General features: G+C 42.0%; 1 long non-coding RNA gene across 1 annotated transcript in view; it reads right to left on the bottom strand.

Moving 5' to 3' along the window:
• Positions 1-12,061: 12,061 nt before the first annotated feature.
• The window catches only part of LOC123334104, a 163,704-nt gene continuing 159,752 nt past the window's right edge, over positions 12,062-16,013 (bottom strand). The window contains exon 2 of the long non-coding RNA XR_006551877.2: positions 12,062-12,943. This is a non-coding gene — a long non-coding RNA (uncharacterized LOC123334104). The remainder of the gene's footprint in view (positions 12,944-16,013) is intronic.

Genomic DNA, 16,013 nt, shown 5'->3' with positions numbered 1-16,013 from the left:
CCATGCTCTTTGCCATGTGTCTAGAGAAAAAGAATGATATTCTTCAGCCTTTGGTACAGGTCATTTACTTTGGTAAATGAAAGGTTTTGCAATAAATATAATGTGAACAAAGGCTTTGAATGTGCTTGTTTGGCTTGGCTTTGTCTTGAGAAGGAGATGCCCTGGATAACTCCTGGTCCCACAGGAGAAGACATGTGGCTTATACTTAATCCGTAGCCTAAGTAGAGCTTCTCTAGCCAACTTGTTAGTAAAAATAAAATATTTGATGTGGTAAGCCCCTGAGATTATGATGACCTCCTCTGTCCAGCACTATTGAGACAACAGTTGACCAATGAAATATCCTAAGTTAGACTCCCCAGAAATAGATCATGAACAAAGGATGCTGTCTAAAGTATGAAAAAATAAACCACAGATTGGAAGAAAACATTTGCAAAAGACGTATCTAATAAAGGACTGTTGTCAGAAATACACAAACTATATACAAAGAAGATATAAAGAATAGACATAAAACCTAATGATGAGAAAATAAACAACCTAATTAAAAATAGACCAAAGACCTTAAAAGACATCTTACCAAAGAAAACAAGCAGATGGCAAATAAGCATATGTAACATTCCACATTATGGTTTATCAGAAAAGGGCAAATTAAAACAACAGCGAAACACCATTACACGGCTATTACCAGAACACTGACTTCACCAAACGTTGGTGAGGATGTGGAGCAACAAGAGCTCTCATTCCTTGCTGGCGGGGGTGCAAAATGGTACAGCCACTTCGGAAAACTGTTTGGTGGTTCTTATAAAACTGAACATACTCTAATCGAACGATCCAGTAATCACACTCTTTGGTATTTATCCAAAGGAGTTGACGTATGTCCATGTAAACACCTGCACATGGATGTTGATAGCAGCTTTTATCATAACTGGATTTGCAAGATGTCCATTAGTAGGTGACTGGATAAATAAACTATGTTACATACAGACAATGGCATATTATTCAGCACGGAAAAGAGATAAGCTATCAAGCCATGAAAAGAGATGAGGGAACCTTAAACACATATTATTAAGTAAGAGAAAGCAATCTAAAAAGGCTACATTCTATATGATTTGAACAATATGGCATCCTGCTAAAGGTGAGACTGTGGAAACAGAAAAAAGATAAAAATATCAGTGGCTACTAGGGGTTAGGAGGGAGGGAGTGATAAATAGATAAAGCCCAAAGGATTCTTGGAGAAGTGAAACTACCCTGTATGGTTCTGTGATGATGGGGACATGTCACTGTAAATTTCTCCCAGTTCATAAAATGTACCACTCAAGACTAAACTATGAAAACTATGGACTCTGGGTGATAATGATGTTCAATATAGGTTGATCAGTTTTAACAGATGTACCACTCTGGTGGGCAATGTTGACAATGGGGGAAGCTATGCATGTGTTGGGGCAAGGGATATATGGGAAAACTCTGTACCAATTCTCAATTTGGCTATAAACTTAAAATTGCTCTAAAAATAAAGATTATTTAAAAAAAAAACTTTAAAAATTACCATATGATAATATTTATAGCTATTTCCCAAGCTATTCTAATAAGTAAGATTTTTCTATATCAGTAATCATAACTTTTTTCAACCCACATTGTCCTCACCTATGCATGTGAGGGTAAGGAGTAACAGTATCTCTCTTCCAAACTAGCACACCTTCTAGGTTCACTCAGATTATCAGTGGGAAAGGGTAAGTGTGTTCACTGGCATTACATTCCAAGTAGGATGCTCAATTTTATACAGATATTAACTTGTTTGATCATTAAAACTACCTTATGAAGAAACATTGTTATCCTTGTTTAGCAAAGGAGAAATATTACTGCAGAAAGTGCATGGATTTGGAGGTGAAACGAACTAAAATCATATAAATTACTGGTTATGAACTTGAACCAGTAATTTAACAGCTCTGTAGGAACTGACTAAAATGATGTCTCCATCAGCCTAGCACACAGTACATACTTTTTAAACAGTGATCCCACTTTCTCCCAGAGAGCAGTGGGGCTGTGATTTGACTCCACTTCTGTCTGACTTTAAAATCCATGCTCTTTGCCCTTTGTAAGCCTTCCTGAAATAGAAAGCCATCTTGTGTAGATTTGGCGCATGTGTTTTTGCACAGTGCAGAGCTGGAAAAGGATTATGATCCCCAGCGACCTTAAAAATGAAGTACTTAACTATTGATTTATTTTTATTTAATATGACTTCCTGAAAAAACCTCTGGTCTACTGAAGATTCAATTGAAATTATTAGCCTATAGGCATTTATGGATACATGACATATGCAGCTCTAATAAAAACAGATTAACCCCTCTCTTTCATAGTTTACACTGCATCAAGCACTGAAAACTAAGTCTGATGTAATAGATCTCTTTTGTGGTTTTAATCATAACAATTGTACCAAATGGCTTTTTTTGGTGCATGTGATAACATCATAATGGAAAACTAAATCGATAGCATATTTCTCAATCTAATTATATGCCTTGCATTTCTAAACCAGTTTTAATGAAATACAGTAAGTGGTAGCGTGGAAATTAGAAGAGGCTAAAAAAGAAAGCAGTTGCAAATAATACTGTCAGTGACAGGAATAGTATGAACTCTGCTAGTCTATGCGAACAATGCCTTCTCACTACAATTGCACAAAAGACAAAAAGAGGCAAATGGATCATCCAAACAAATCATTATTTTCAGAAACAAGCATGTTTTACAGAATAAGCCTAGGATACAGCAATTCAAAAATAGATAAGGAGCATCAGAAACTGCAAAACTCATCTACACACAAACCTCACCTGGGTATCACAGCAGGATCATCAATCTATAATCACACTAGCACTCTCATAAAAATTTTAAATGGCTTCTTTCCCTATGCAGACCCCTGGAAAAGGACATGGCAAACCACTCCAATATTCTTGCCTGGAGAATCCCCATAGACAGAGGAGCCTGGTGGGCTACAGTCCGTAGGGTCGCAAAGAGGCGGACTTTACTGAGCAATTAAGCACAGTTCCCTAGGTAGAAGAGTAACTCATGATCATTACACAAGTTCTGTAAAATATTAAAAGACACAAAGAAAAAGCATACTTTAATCTAAAATCTACACCCAGAGATAACCCTGGTTAAAAATTTGACTAATCTCCATTGTTTTCTCTCCTACATATATGTTACGTATTTGAAATGAACAATAATTCAGATAGCTCAAAGTAATAGGGTAGATAACCCATAAATAGTTCCTAATATAAAAATATGTACTTTTATAGGCACTTTATTAGTTTCCTATGGTGTCATAAAAAAGGAGCATGGATTAGGTAGCTTAAATAACAGAAATTTCTTTTCTCACAGTTCTGGAGTCTAGGAGGCTTGATTTTTCCTAAAATCAAGGTGAAGGGAGGATTGATTTCTTTTGAAACCTCTCCCCTTGGGTTGTAGATAATGATCTCTCTGTCTTCATATAGTCTTTCCTCTATGTATGACTGTGTCTGTATTTCCTCTTTTTATAAGGAGACCAGTCATATTGGACTTTACCAAAAAAAGTCCAACTTTATCTACAAAGGTCCAAGTTTTTTACCAACTTTTCCAACAAAGGTCCATCTAGTCGAAGCTATGGTTTTTCCAGTAGTCATGTATGCATCTGAGAGTTGGACTATAAAGAAAGCTGAGTGCCAAAGAAGGGATGCTTTTGAACTGTGGTGTTAGAGAAGACTCTTGAGAGCCCCTTGGACTGCAAGGAAATCCAACCAGTACATCCTAAAGGAGATCTGTCCTGAATGTTCACTGGAAGGACTGATGCTGAAGCTGAAACTCCAATCCTTTGGCCACCTGATGCAAAGAACTGACTCATTTGAAAAGACCCTGATGCTGGGAAAGATTGAAGGCAGGAGGAGAAGGGGCCAACAGAGGATGAGATGGTTGGATTACATCACCAACATGATGGACATGAATTTGAGTAGACTCTGGGAGTTGGTGACGGACAGGGAAGACTGGTATGCTGAAGTCCATGGGGTTGCAAAGAGTCGGACACGACTGAGTGACTGAAATGACTGACTAGCGACCTCATTTTAAATTAGTTGCCTCTTCAAGACACAATCTCCAAATGCAGTCCCATTCTAAAGGGTTAGGGTTTCAACATATGAATTTTGAAGGGTCACAATTCAGCTCATAACAGGTGCTAAGTGTGGCATACAAATACATCATACACCTAATAAAAGCATAATATCTTACAGGCCCTGCAGCCTCTCTAGAGACATAAAGATCAGTAAAGATCAGTGTCCTGAAGGAGCTTAAGTTAGCAAGCAAAGGAAGGACTATTTAGTGAATGTCATTGGGAATTTATTGATATTCTGGGGAGAATATATAAAGGCTCTCCTGATAGCCTATACCAAAAGAAATGACATATTTAGTAAAATGACAAAGCTTCCCTGGTGGATCAGCTGGTGAAGAACACACCTGTCCATGCAGGAGATACAAGAGACCTGGGTTTGATCCCTGGGTTGGGAAGATCCCCTGGAGGAGGAAATAGCAACCTGTTCCAGTATTCTTGCCTGGAGAATCCCATGGACAGAGGGGCCTGGCAGGCTACAGCCCATGGGTTCACAAAGAATCAGACATGACTGAGTGTACACACACATGCATACAGACACATACACACACACACAGTAAAATAAGTGTTAAGAGAAATAGGGGGGAAAAAAGAAGAGGAGGAGGAAAGCCAGAGAAAGGGGAAGAGAATGGAGAAGAAAAAAAGCAGAAAATGGAAATGAGTTGTATCTATCTTCCCTATGACACAATGATGTATTTGTTTTAAATCCATTCATTTAATAGATATTAGTTGACCATCTACCACATACCAGGCGTTAGACTAGGCACAGGAATAAACCAGGGTTTTTGTTGTTCATACACATTGGAAGGAGCCCCTCAGATTGTTTATAATGTAAATGCAAGTTTACATTTTCTTTACCTTCCTGTCTGATACTGGCTTTGCATCAACATCACAAGCTGTATGCAGTCAATATGTTCCTGCATAAGTTGTTTCCGAGACTTTCTGTAAATCAGATCTTATTAGAAATGCACAAAGAGAGCCGGCTGTTCAAAGGCACCCCAGAGAGACCCCTGTGATAAGAAGAAGCATCCTTATGTAAAAGGAGGTTCCAGGGCTGTGTCAGTCCCAACTGTCATACCTGTGTCCTGGCTCGCAGGTTATGCCTGAGCGCTCATCTGTGTTCGCACTGTCTGTCCTTCTGCCTTGGATTACAAACCCCTGGAGGTGGCTCACCACATCTGTTCCCCTTATTGCATCCAGTGTCACAGTGAAGCATGCACAGAGAGATCTTAGTGATGCTTTCAGTTGCTAATAACGGATGCAGAAACGGATCTCAGCCGATAGCATCCATGGGGCTACGTTGAGGAAATATCCCACATGGCCTATTTCTAAACAGTAAAGCCCCACATTAAATGCATGGCAAGGCATTGCCAAGTGTAAAAAGCAAGACCTGGGATCCCTTAGTCCTGTTCATGTCCCAGAAACAGAGAAAGGAAATTATTTGCGGAGATAACAAAAGAGACTATGAGAGTTGGAGACCCCTTGAGGGCACTCTGAGAAGCTCAATCTGAGCTGTATTGGGCTGTTCACCACCCGGTGCCTTTGATGAGCATAGACTTTTCTATATATTTCCATGAAGCACAGGGTGATAGCTGCTGTCCTCCCCAGTGAGCACCGGCTCAGGTTAGTAGTCCATTGCATGGCAGCTTGCTCCTAGAATCTAATTATCAACTCAGAAGAAATGCCTAAGTCCTTGCCTTCTACCTTGGGTTCAGAGAAATATTTCAGCCAAAAATTTTTTTTTTCTAATAAGTAGTTTTACAGTGCCATTGCCAATAAATGAGTGCTATAATTTCTGGTTGACAATTCAGTCAAATTGTAGCAACCCTAAAATTAAAGTCAATATTCACAAATACAAACATGTCCCAAGAACTATACTAATATCGATGAATCTTCTTTAAGGGGAAAATGTATAGTTCTCTGGTATGATTCAATCATTTTAATTCTTTGACCAATTTTATATTTACTCATATTGTCCATCTTTCTATCTTACTTCAATGATTTTCATGAGTATCCACCATGTTCCATGTATATTTTATAATAGAATTTATAGTTATTTAACTTTCTCATCCAGACTAAATTGAATGATCATAATACCTTCTGCCATGGGAAGTTTTCTTTAGGGGTTAGTATTTCCATAAAGTCTAATTTTTTTTAATTTTGCATCTATAAATTTTGCCTAAATTATTTTATTTACCCATTAATATCTTGATAACATCTTTACGTTAGCAAGTTTCAGTCTGTGATGGTTTGGGGTGTTATTTTTCTGGAAACTATTATCTTCCCAGTTAATGTTTACGTTTGCACTTTTACCTATTTTTCTACCTGTAACATAGTTAATCCTATCAGTCCTGAATGTTCATTGGAAGGACTGATGCTGAAGTTGAAATTTCAGTACTTTGGCCACCTGATGTGAAGAACTGACTCACTGGAAAAGACCCTGATGCTGGGCAAGACTGAAGGTGGGAGGAGAAGGGGATGAAAGAGGATGAGATGATTGAATGGTGTCACTGACTCCATGGACATGAGTTTGAGTAAGCTGCAGGATTTGGTGTTGCACAGGGAAACCTGGTGTGCTACAGTCCATGGGGTCACAGAGTCAGACATGACTGAGCAACTGAACTGAACCGAACATATTTAATCATACAAAGTCTTACTCATTGCTAATTTTCTGCTAAGTTCTTATTACTTCTAAAATTAAGATTCCATATAAATTAGATGTAAAATAATGTATTTTTATTCCTTTGTAAAGGCAAATAGGAAACAAAAGGAGTTGAAATATCTGTGAAGTCAATACAACGTGGCAAAAATTTCCAGCTTCATTCAAATACAAGCATCCCTGGAAAGGGCAACACCATTTATAGCTGGAATATGGAAAAAGTGATTCACACCTCATGCTTTCCTGAAAGATGGGAATGGAGGTTTTCCCTTTCCCAGCTGCCTGCAGCTGAGGTGCTGACACATAACCTGCTCTCCATCTGTCGCTTTCCCTTTCCAAGGCTCTGACTCTACAGCTGGAGAAACAAAGCAGCAGGAATGGGAGATTTGTTTCTTTGCAGCGCAGCTGTGGCAGCAGAGACAAACAGGGTCCTGGAATGATCCCGAGGGCCTTGGATGCCATGCTAAGGGGTTGAGCTTTCAGTTCAGTTCAGTCTATCAGTCGAGTCTGATTCTTTGCAACCCCATGGACCGCAGCACGCCAGGCCTCCCTGTCCATCACCAACTCCCGGAGTTCACCCAAACTCCTGTCCATTGAGTCGGTGATGCTATCCAACCATCTCATCCTTTGTTGGCCCCTTCTCCTCCTGATTTCAATGTTTCCCAGCATCAGGGTCTTTTCAAATGAGTCAGCTCTTTGCATCAGGTGGCCAAAGTATTGGAGTTAAGGCTTCAAAATCAGTCTTTCCAATGAACAACCAGGACTGATCTCCTTTAGGATGGACTGGTTGGATCTCCTTGCAGTCCAAGGGGCTCTCAAGAGTCTTCTTCAACACCACACTTCAAAAGCATCAATTCTTCGGCGCTCAGCTTTCTTTGTAGTCCAACTCACATACATACATGACTACTGGAAAAACCATAGCATTGACTAGATGGACCTTTGTTGGCAAACTAATGTCTCTGCTTTTGAATATGCTGTCGAGGTTGGTCATAACTTTCCTTCCAAGGAGTAAGCGTCTTTTAATTTCATGGCTGCAGTCACCATCTGCAGTGATTTTGGAACCCCAAAAAATAAAGACAGCCAGTATTTCCACTGTTTTCCCATCTATTTGCCATAAAGTGATGAGACCAAATGCCATGATCTTAGTTTTCTGAATGTTGAGCTTTAAGCCAACTTTTTCACTCTCCTCTTTCACTTTCATCAAGAGGCTCTTTAGTTCTTCCTCACTTTCTGCCATAAGGATGGTGTCATCTGCATATCTGAGGTTATTGATATTTCTCCCAGCAATCTTGATTCCAGCTTGTGCTTCATCTAGCCCAGCATTTCTCATGATGTACTCTATATAAGTTAAATAAGCAGGGTGACAATATACAGCCTTGATGAACTCCTTTTCCTATTTGGAACCAGATGTCCAGTACTAACTGTCACTTCCTGACCTGCATACATATTTCTCAAGAGGCAGATCAGGTGGTCTGGTATTCCCATCTCTTTCAGAATTTTCCACAGTTTATTGTGATCCACACAGTCAAAGGCTTTGGCAGAGTCAATAAAGCAGAAATGTTTTTCTGGAACTCTCTTGTTTTTTTGATGATCCAGCGGGTGTTAGCAATTTGATCTCTGGTTCCTCTGCCTTTTCTAAAACCAGCTTGAACATCTGAAAGTTCACAGTTCACTTATTGCTGAAGCCTGGCTTGGAGAATTTTGAGCATTACTTTACTAGTGTGTGAGATGAGTGCAATTGTGCAGTAGTTTGAGCATTCTTTGGCATTACCTTTCTTTGGGATTGGAATGAAGACTGACCTTTTCCAGTCTTGTGGCCACTGCTGAGTTTTCCAAACTTGCTGGCATATTGAGTGCAGCACGTTCACAGTATCATCTTTCAGGATTTGAAATAACTCAACTGGAATTCCATCACCACCACTAGCTTTGTTTGTAGTGATGCTTCCTAAGGCCCACTTGACTTTACATTCCAGGATATTGGCTCTAGGTGAGTGATCACACCATCATGATTATCTGGGTTGTGAAGCTCTTTTTTGTACAGTTCCTCTGTGTATTCTTGCCACCTCTTCTGCTTCTGTTAGGTCCATACCATTTCTGTCCTTTATTGTCCTGTAGAAATGGAGAGACATGGAGAGCTCTATCTGGGGAATCATATGTTCACCTCTGAGATTTAGAGAGATGACTAGGGCAGAGCATCACATAGAATGGATTGAAGATAACAAGTCTGCAGACAGACTTTTGGAGGGCTAGTTCTGCACCACTGGTTCAGCATCTTCCCAGTCCAAGACACTGGGTGCTAACACTGCTTCCCTAGTCCTTGATGGCATGGTTTTTGCCCATCTTTGCATCTGCCCAATAATCTCACCTAGTCCATTGGGTACCTCTCTATGCTCCAAACAAATCATTCCAGGCTCCCACATCTGTATTCCCATGTTCTATTCTCATGATTCAAGAAATCCCTTACTCTCGTTCTCTACCTGACAGATTCAGTTCCAGCTCTAGGGGGTTAGTATTTCTAAAGAGACTGAGCTTCTCCCTGAAAAAGACAATGAAGAAATTACATAATACCTCTTTAGGAATGAATTTCTCAAACTTTTCCTTCATTAATAAGAGGAATGAGTGCTTGAATTTGTGAGTGAGTGAGGAAAGGTGGAGAGAGAGAAAAGGAATCCATTTTAATAGTCTATCTTCTGAATTTTCTATAAAAATATATTACTCTCATAATTTGAAAAAATAAATATATTAAACATTTTCACCCCAGTATTCTGATAATTATATTCATTTTTTTCAGGCAGCTCAAATATCCCAATATAGGTAGGCTTGCATACTCTTAGCCTACATGAGGCTTTTTATCTTAGTCTGGATTCCTTAAGTCTCAGATCCAGATAAAAGCTTTCTTAGAAAGGTTTATTAGAGAGTACTGTCTTGAGGAAGCAGAAGAGGGGAAAAGGGAGTGGGGATGGGAAGAAAGAAAGTCAAGTGTGAGGAAGGCATTACTGTTCCCAACCCTGTCCCTGGTCTTTGGAGAGATCCTATGGAAGTGTTTCCTCTCCATACAAGCCAGATACGGAGGAAAAGAGAGAATGATCCCACTGGTGCAGTTCATCTCACGGGGGCAACTGTCTCAGAAGTACAACTTGCATTACCCAGCCCCTTGGCAACCTCAAGGGAGCCAGCTCCCAGCAGTAGCTGGGTTGTGAGTCACTGGACAGTGGAAGGAGCCCACTGGGGGAGCTGAGCCACAGAGAGCCAGCACATAAGCATCGCTCAGAAGCTCAGAGCTCTGTGTTGTTCCCTATCTCCACAGCAACAAGGAAGCCACGAAACAGGAGCTGTCGCATTAACATGAGAGGCTGGAAACAGGTGGAGTACCATGACAACCTAGCCCTGCCACCAAGGTGGCCACAGAACTGGAAATCAATGCTTCCTTCTTCAGCTTTTAAGAATACAGTTGTGGCAGGTGATTGTCCTAGAGGGCCATCAGTAGCATCAAGCAGAAAACCATATGGAGTCATTACAAACTGGGTTAAGTAGAACACTGATGAAAATAGAAAAGATTAAATAGCAGCTTTACAAATTGTTGGTTTTGTGAACTAGGCAAGTTTTGAAAATTGACTGATTAGTGCAGGCCAGGCTGTTACTGTAGGAGAAAAGCCCCCAAATCTCAGGTATTTCCTGCCCTCTGCAGCCCCCACCAACCTCCACATGCAGCTTCCCAAATTACTTCCCTTGTTTCCCATAAGCCAGTGGTAAGAGGTAAAAGCATGGACAGTCTCACACAGGGGTCTTAAAAGGCAAGCCTAGGAAGGGGTACATACTTCTCTCATTCCATTGGCCGGAACTCCATCAGATTGCCATTCTTATAAGCAAGTGAGATGAGGAAATGTCGGCTGGCTCATGCCCATGAATAAGAGGAAACAAGTTCAGTGAAAGCTACTTTGTTTCTGCCGGAAGTGCCTACTTGGTCCCAGGCTTTGGGTAATGCACTGAAAAGACAGCAGTTACAACACAGATGTAGCCTCCCTTAGGAAGCCAAAAGTATGAAGAAAAATCAAGAGCTTCAACAACTAATCATGAACACATGTATTTAAACAATACCATTGCAAATGTGATGAGAGCAGAGGGTGCAAGGGGTAAATTTAACAATTATTATGACATAGGTAACAAGGAACTAGACACGTAAAAATTAACCAAGTTAAGCTAGAAAGATGTGTATGTGTGTCTGTGTGTGTGTGTGTGTGTCCCTGACAGAGATATTCACAGGAGGCATTCCAGGGTGCAGCAATAACCTATATCAGGGTTATTCTTTGGTGGAATAACCCCATTTGCTGCATTACTGAGTTAGCAAATAAGAGTGCCCAGTATGTGCCAGAAAGTGCTAGCTGCTCAGGAATGCCCAACTCTTTGCAACCCCATGGACTGTAGCCCACCAGGCTCCTCTGTCCATGAAATTCTCCAGGCAAGAATACTGGAGTGGCTTGCCATTTCCTTCTCCATGGGATGTATTCTGCAAGTCTCTGTAGAGATAATGCAAAACCCCACAGTCTACTGCCATTGCCTTGGATAACTTATTTTGATCCATCAAGAACAAGACCTCACAAATAATCTCATAAATAATCTATGTTTGGCATGATTTCAAATGTGAAATAGGCCTTTTTAGACACTAAGTAATGCTCCTCCTTCCATTTCTTAAACCAATGATTAAGCCCACAGCCAGGATGTCAGTCCACCACTTCACTCAAAGGCCCAGGTTTACCCTACTGAGAACAGGCTGAAGATTTAAATATGTGCCATCCTCAGAGCCCCTTTTAAGGAAATCACTCCAAGCACATCGTGCATGACATTTCAATGACAGCCACAGTGCTACCCTGCTACCCTCCTCAGACTGCTTGGATCAGGGCTCAGAGCATGAGCTCAGAGCCTCAAAGCTAAAGTAGCAAAAAACCTCTCAATTTTTTCCATTTACAGTCATGGTAGTTTTAATAGTAAGAGTAGTATCAATATTTTATAGTAAGAATTGATATCAAACTTATCCAATTAGACTTTCTCTCTTAGTATGATAAAAGCTAGATTCTTATTTCTTGGGGTTTCCCCAGTGGCTCGGTGGTATAGAATCCACTTGTCAAGGCAGCAGACATGGGTTCGATCCCTGGATTGGGAAGATCCCCTGGAAAAGGAAATGGCAACTCTGTCCAGTACTCCTGCCTGGAAAATTCCAGGACAGAGGAGCCTGGCAGATTATTGTCCATGGGGTCACAAAAGAGTCAGACACAACTTAGTGACTAAACAACAATCATTTATTTGAGAATAAAATTTAGAGACTGTGCACTGTTTAAAAAAAAAAAAAAAACAAGCCTTGTACACAACGAGGCCTCTTATATTGTTCTGGGTGGGTAATAATTTACAAAAATAAAAAAGGATATGATTAGGAATAGAAATTTTGTAGCTGTGGTCTAATGAGACACGTCTACAAGCAGGACCTGAACATAAACAGAGCAAGTGAGGCTTTCCCTGCAGGAAGGAGGGCTGGCAGTTTCCAAGATGTCTAGTAATCTAGTTTTGCATTTTGGGTTGGTTCCTGTTCTGTGCTCTAATCCCTGGAGCCATCCTTAAATTTTTAGTAAAAGTCTGTTGCATATAACTTCCTTGTGTCAGTGATGCTTTCGAGAATGAAGGAGAAAACTCCCATCAATGAATGAGACAGATGGGAGAGAGGCAGCAGGACAGCCACAAGAGACAAAAATGTGAGCTGGTCAATCAAGAAGCCGAAATTCACAGCAAGAGGCTCCAAGAGATCATTGGGTGAGTGTCATGAATCCTCTTCAATCTTCTTGAGGGCACTGGATTGCCCATTACAGAGGGAAGTGCTGCTCCAGGTCACTGTATCTGGTCATAAAAGTAAAAAGTAGCCTGCAGAAGGCCAATACACATGGGTCTATCAAGGTCAATGTCACAGGCTTCTATTCAGGTCCGGCTGATATCAAACCTGCATGTTTTCATACAGCTGTGAAGAAGGATACTGATTACTCGGCTTCATAATAACACTTAAGTTCTTTGAGCAACCAAATAAGCAGACAGAAATATTTTGCCTCTATTCTCCTCATCTTCTTATTTCCAAATGTATATGCTGTTGGTTGCTTATAAGTTGTCGTTTCTTTTTTCTGTAAAGAAATGAAAGAAATGCATCTTAAAAGCAGCCATGAAGCTTTTCTGTAATAACCTAGAAATCTATCAATTTTATAGACAACCCGACTGATAACATATTGTCCAACATTGTTGTTTCCTATTGTTTTCTTCCTTTTTTTTTTTCTGTCTTTTGGGTTTTTTTTTTCTTTTTGCTCCCTGAAAATAGCACAATATGGAGTGATGTTTTAATTTATTATTATGAAAGGGACAGCAACTGGTTTTTAATGGTTACAGAATGGTGACTCGCAGCCCTGGCCCAGCTGCTGTCACCAGCGTGCCGCAGCAGACTCACAGCATCTTGTCTCCAGCACACATCAGTGCTCCCGCTGGCTGCCTCCCCCCCTCCCAGTGGACGGGCCACCACCTGCTGCTGGAACAGTGCCGGCCCTTTGGGGAACAAATGTTCTCTGGCTGCTGGGTGACAGGACAGGACAGACGCCGGGTTTCAAGGAAACCAGGGAAATGCGCCCTGGGGCTTGTTGCCCCTACTCGTCCACCCATCTGCCTTCCCTGGCTGGCACAGATCTCCCTAATCAGGGCCATAGGAGAATGGGCTTTTTCAGACCGTGATCTAGATGGCTCTGTCTCCTTTTCCCTACTGGTCTCCCTTTGGGCTATAATGGCCATTTATTTATTCAGGCCACAAGCATTTTCCAAGCCTCTGTTCCATGCCAGGCAATTTGCTAAGTGCTAAGAATATAGACCTGAACAACTCAATCTCTCACCTTGAGAAGGTCATAGTTTAGTGGGGTAGACAAGACATACAAACCAATAAATTACAATACAGCACTGAGAGCATAAGAGCAGAGTTAAAAATCAAGTGCACAAAAGAAGCAGCATTAAAGCATCACACAGGCATGAAGCTTGTGGACCTGGGAGACTTAGCCTAGGGAAAATCCAGCTGCCTGTTTGCTTTTGGACAGTTCATTTAAGGTCTTTAAGGCCCAGTGATTCATTGGTATAAGGTTATGTGAAATAATGCAGTGAAGCACTGTAACAGGGCGTGTGATAAACACTCAATAAATCTGGACCATTGTTACCCAGCACACTTTGTATTCAAATACCTCTCCCAGAGCTGTAGGGTCCCAGCCACTGTATCCAGGCAGGAGTTTTGGAAGCAGAGAAGGGATGAGGGGAGAGGAGGGCAGCTAGTGAACTTCAAAGCTTAGAGCTGAAGAAGATTCCCAGTGAGCCATGTCCAGGGACTGAAGCTGGAGTACAAAGCCAAGTGACAGATCAGATCTGCCTGGACTATCAGGCAGGAGGGGCTATAGTGAAAGAAACTAAATCCAGGGCGATAGGACAGAAATTGGAGGTATCAGGCAAAACCCAATCAGAAGAGAGAACACAATGCAGACTGACAATCTGGAGTACCGGAGTCTTGAAAAGGCTGGAAAACTCTACTCAGCTGAGATGGTGTTTGATCTTGGTCTTAAAAGATGAGGAGGAAATTGCAAGGAAGAGAGGCAAGGGAAGGGATGTCCTGAGAGGCATGTCTTGAAAGGGGAAACAGCGTGGGCAAATGCACATTGATGTCCGAAGTGAAGAGTGAGAAAGTCAAGTAGCTGGGACCTTGAGTGCCTAGAACACAGTGAGAGGAGGTGAGGCTGGAGACTGTCAGGCACTGAGGCACGGAGGGCCTGGAGTGCCAGGCCAGGGAAACTAGTCTCATCCTGGAGGCCCACACGGGTGCCCATCAGAGTCACTGGTCCAGCTCTGACAAGCTGCCAATGCCCGCGGCAATTCTCAGTTAATTGGTCTTGAGTAAGACATGGTCATGAGTGTTTTTAACATCTCCTCAGGTGATTCCTGGAGAAGGCAATGGCACCCCACTCCAGTGCTCTTGCCTGGAAAATCCCATGGACGGAGGAGCCTGGTAGGCTGCAGTCCATGGGGTCTCGAAGAGTTGGACACGACTGAGCAATTTCACTTTCACTTTTCACTTTCATGCACTGGAGAAGGAAATGGCAACCCACTCCAGTGTTCCTGCCTGGAGAATCCCAGGGACAGCAGAGCCTGGTGGGCTGCCATCTATCGGGTCGCACAGAGTCAAACACGACTGAAGTGACTTAGCAGCCTAGCAGGTGATTCCAGTGTGCCTCCAGCGCTGCAAATCACTGCTGCAGGCAATCAGAAGTCAATGGAGAGACTCTTTCCACTTTTGAATGCTATGAAGCTAACAGATTCATTTAATTTCAACCAACATTATCAACACTGACTGGGTGCCAGTCCCTTGCTAACCTTGTAAATATGGAGATGCGGAGGTCAGGGTCCACTGCTCTGTTCGGCTCTTTGGAGTTTATGAATCACATTCACCTTCACTGTCTTATCTGGCCTGGGCATGGAGAGGGAATGTGGTTGCTGCCCTTCAGGGGAAGCAGTGTGCATAATCCACTCGGTCATTGTGGGGCCTACCCTGAGGTCTGGCACTGGGCCGCAGTGGGGAAAATGAATTGAGCAATCTTTTCTAGAGCAAAATCAATAGCTTCAGAACAGCCAGCCACACCAGCAGCTGGGGCGGGTGGGTGGGAGGAGGGGAGTCGCGGGGGAGGGGGGAAGGAGCTCCAGGGAGAAAACAAGGACACTGCAAGGAGAGGACAAGAGAAAAAGAGGTGCTGTGGAGGGAGGAAGGAAAGGAGGGCCAAGGGGAGTGGGTTAGGGGGATAAGGGGTGGTTCATGAGAGAATTTAGACAAAACCACTGTAACCCTCTTGTCTTACGCTCTCTCCACTGCTCAGAACCCTGAGTGTAGAGATAGATATGTGCAATGAGAGGGAGAAACTGGCGCATTGCAAGTTCCTGTCCCTGTGCTGAGTATTTTGAATATATTCATACAAGGTAATACTTGCTAATCACTAATTCCACAAATGAGAAGACAGAAATCCTAAAGGTCACTAGACTACCAAGCTCATATGTGATGGAGTCATTTATCCCCTTAGAGGCATAAAAGAGAAAAGGATGGGGGAGCTGCTCTGTAAGAAGAGACACTTTAGACATCACTCTTATTTTCCGCCCTCAGCCCACCTAGCTTCCACAGATCTTCAG

Source organism: Bubalus bubalis, chromosome 6 (assembly GCF_019923935.1).
Source record: "Bubalus bubalis isolate 160015118507 breed Murrah chromosome 6, NDDB_SH_1, whole genome shotgun sequence".
NCBI classification, from domain to species: domain Eukaryota; kingdom Metazoa; phylum Chordata; class Mammalia; order Artiodactyla; family Bovidae; genus Bubalus; species Bubalus bubalis.
The sequence above is the reverse complement of the archived record's forward strand: the minus strand, read 5'-3'. Positions and strand labels throughout refer to the sequence as shown.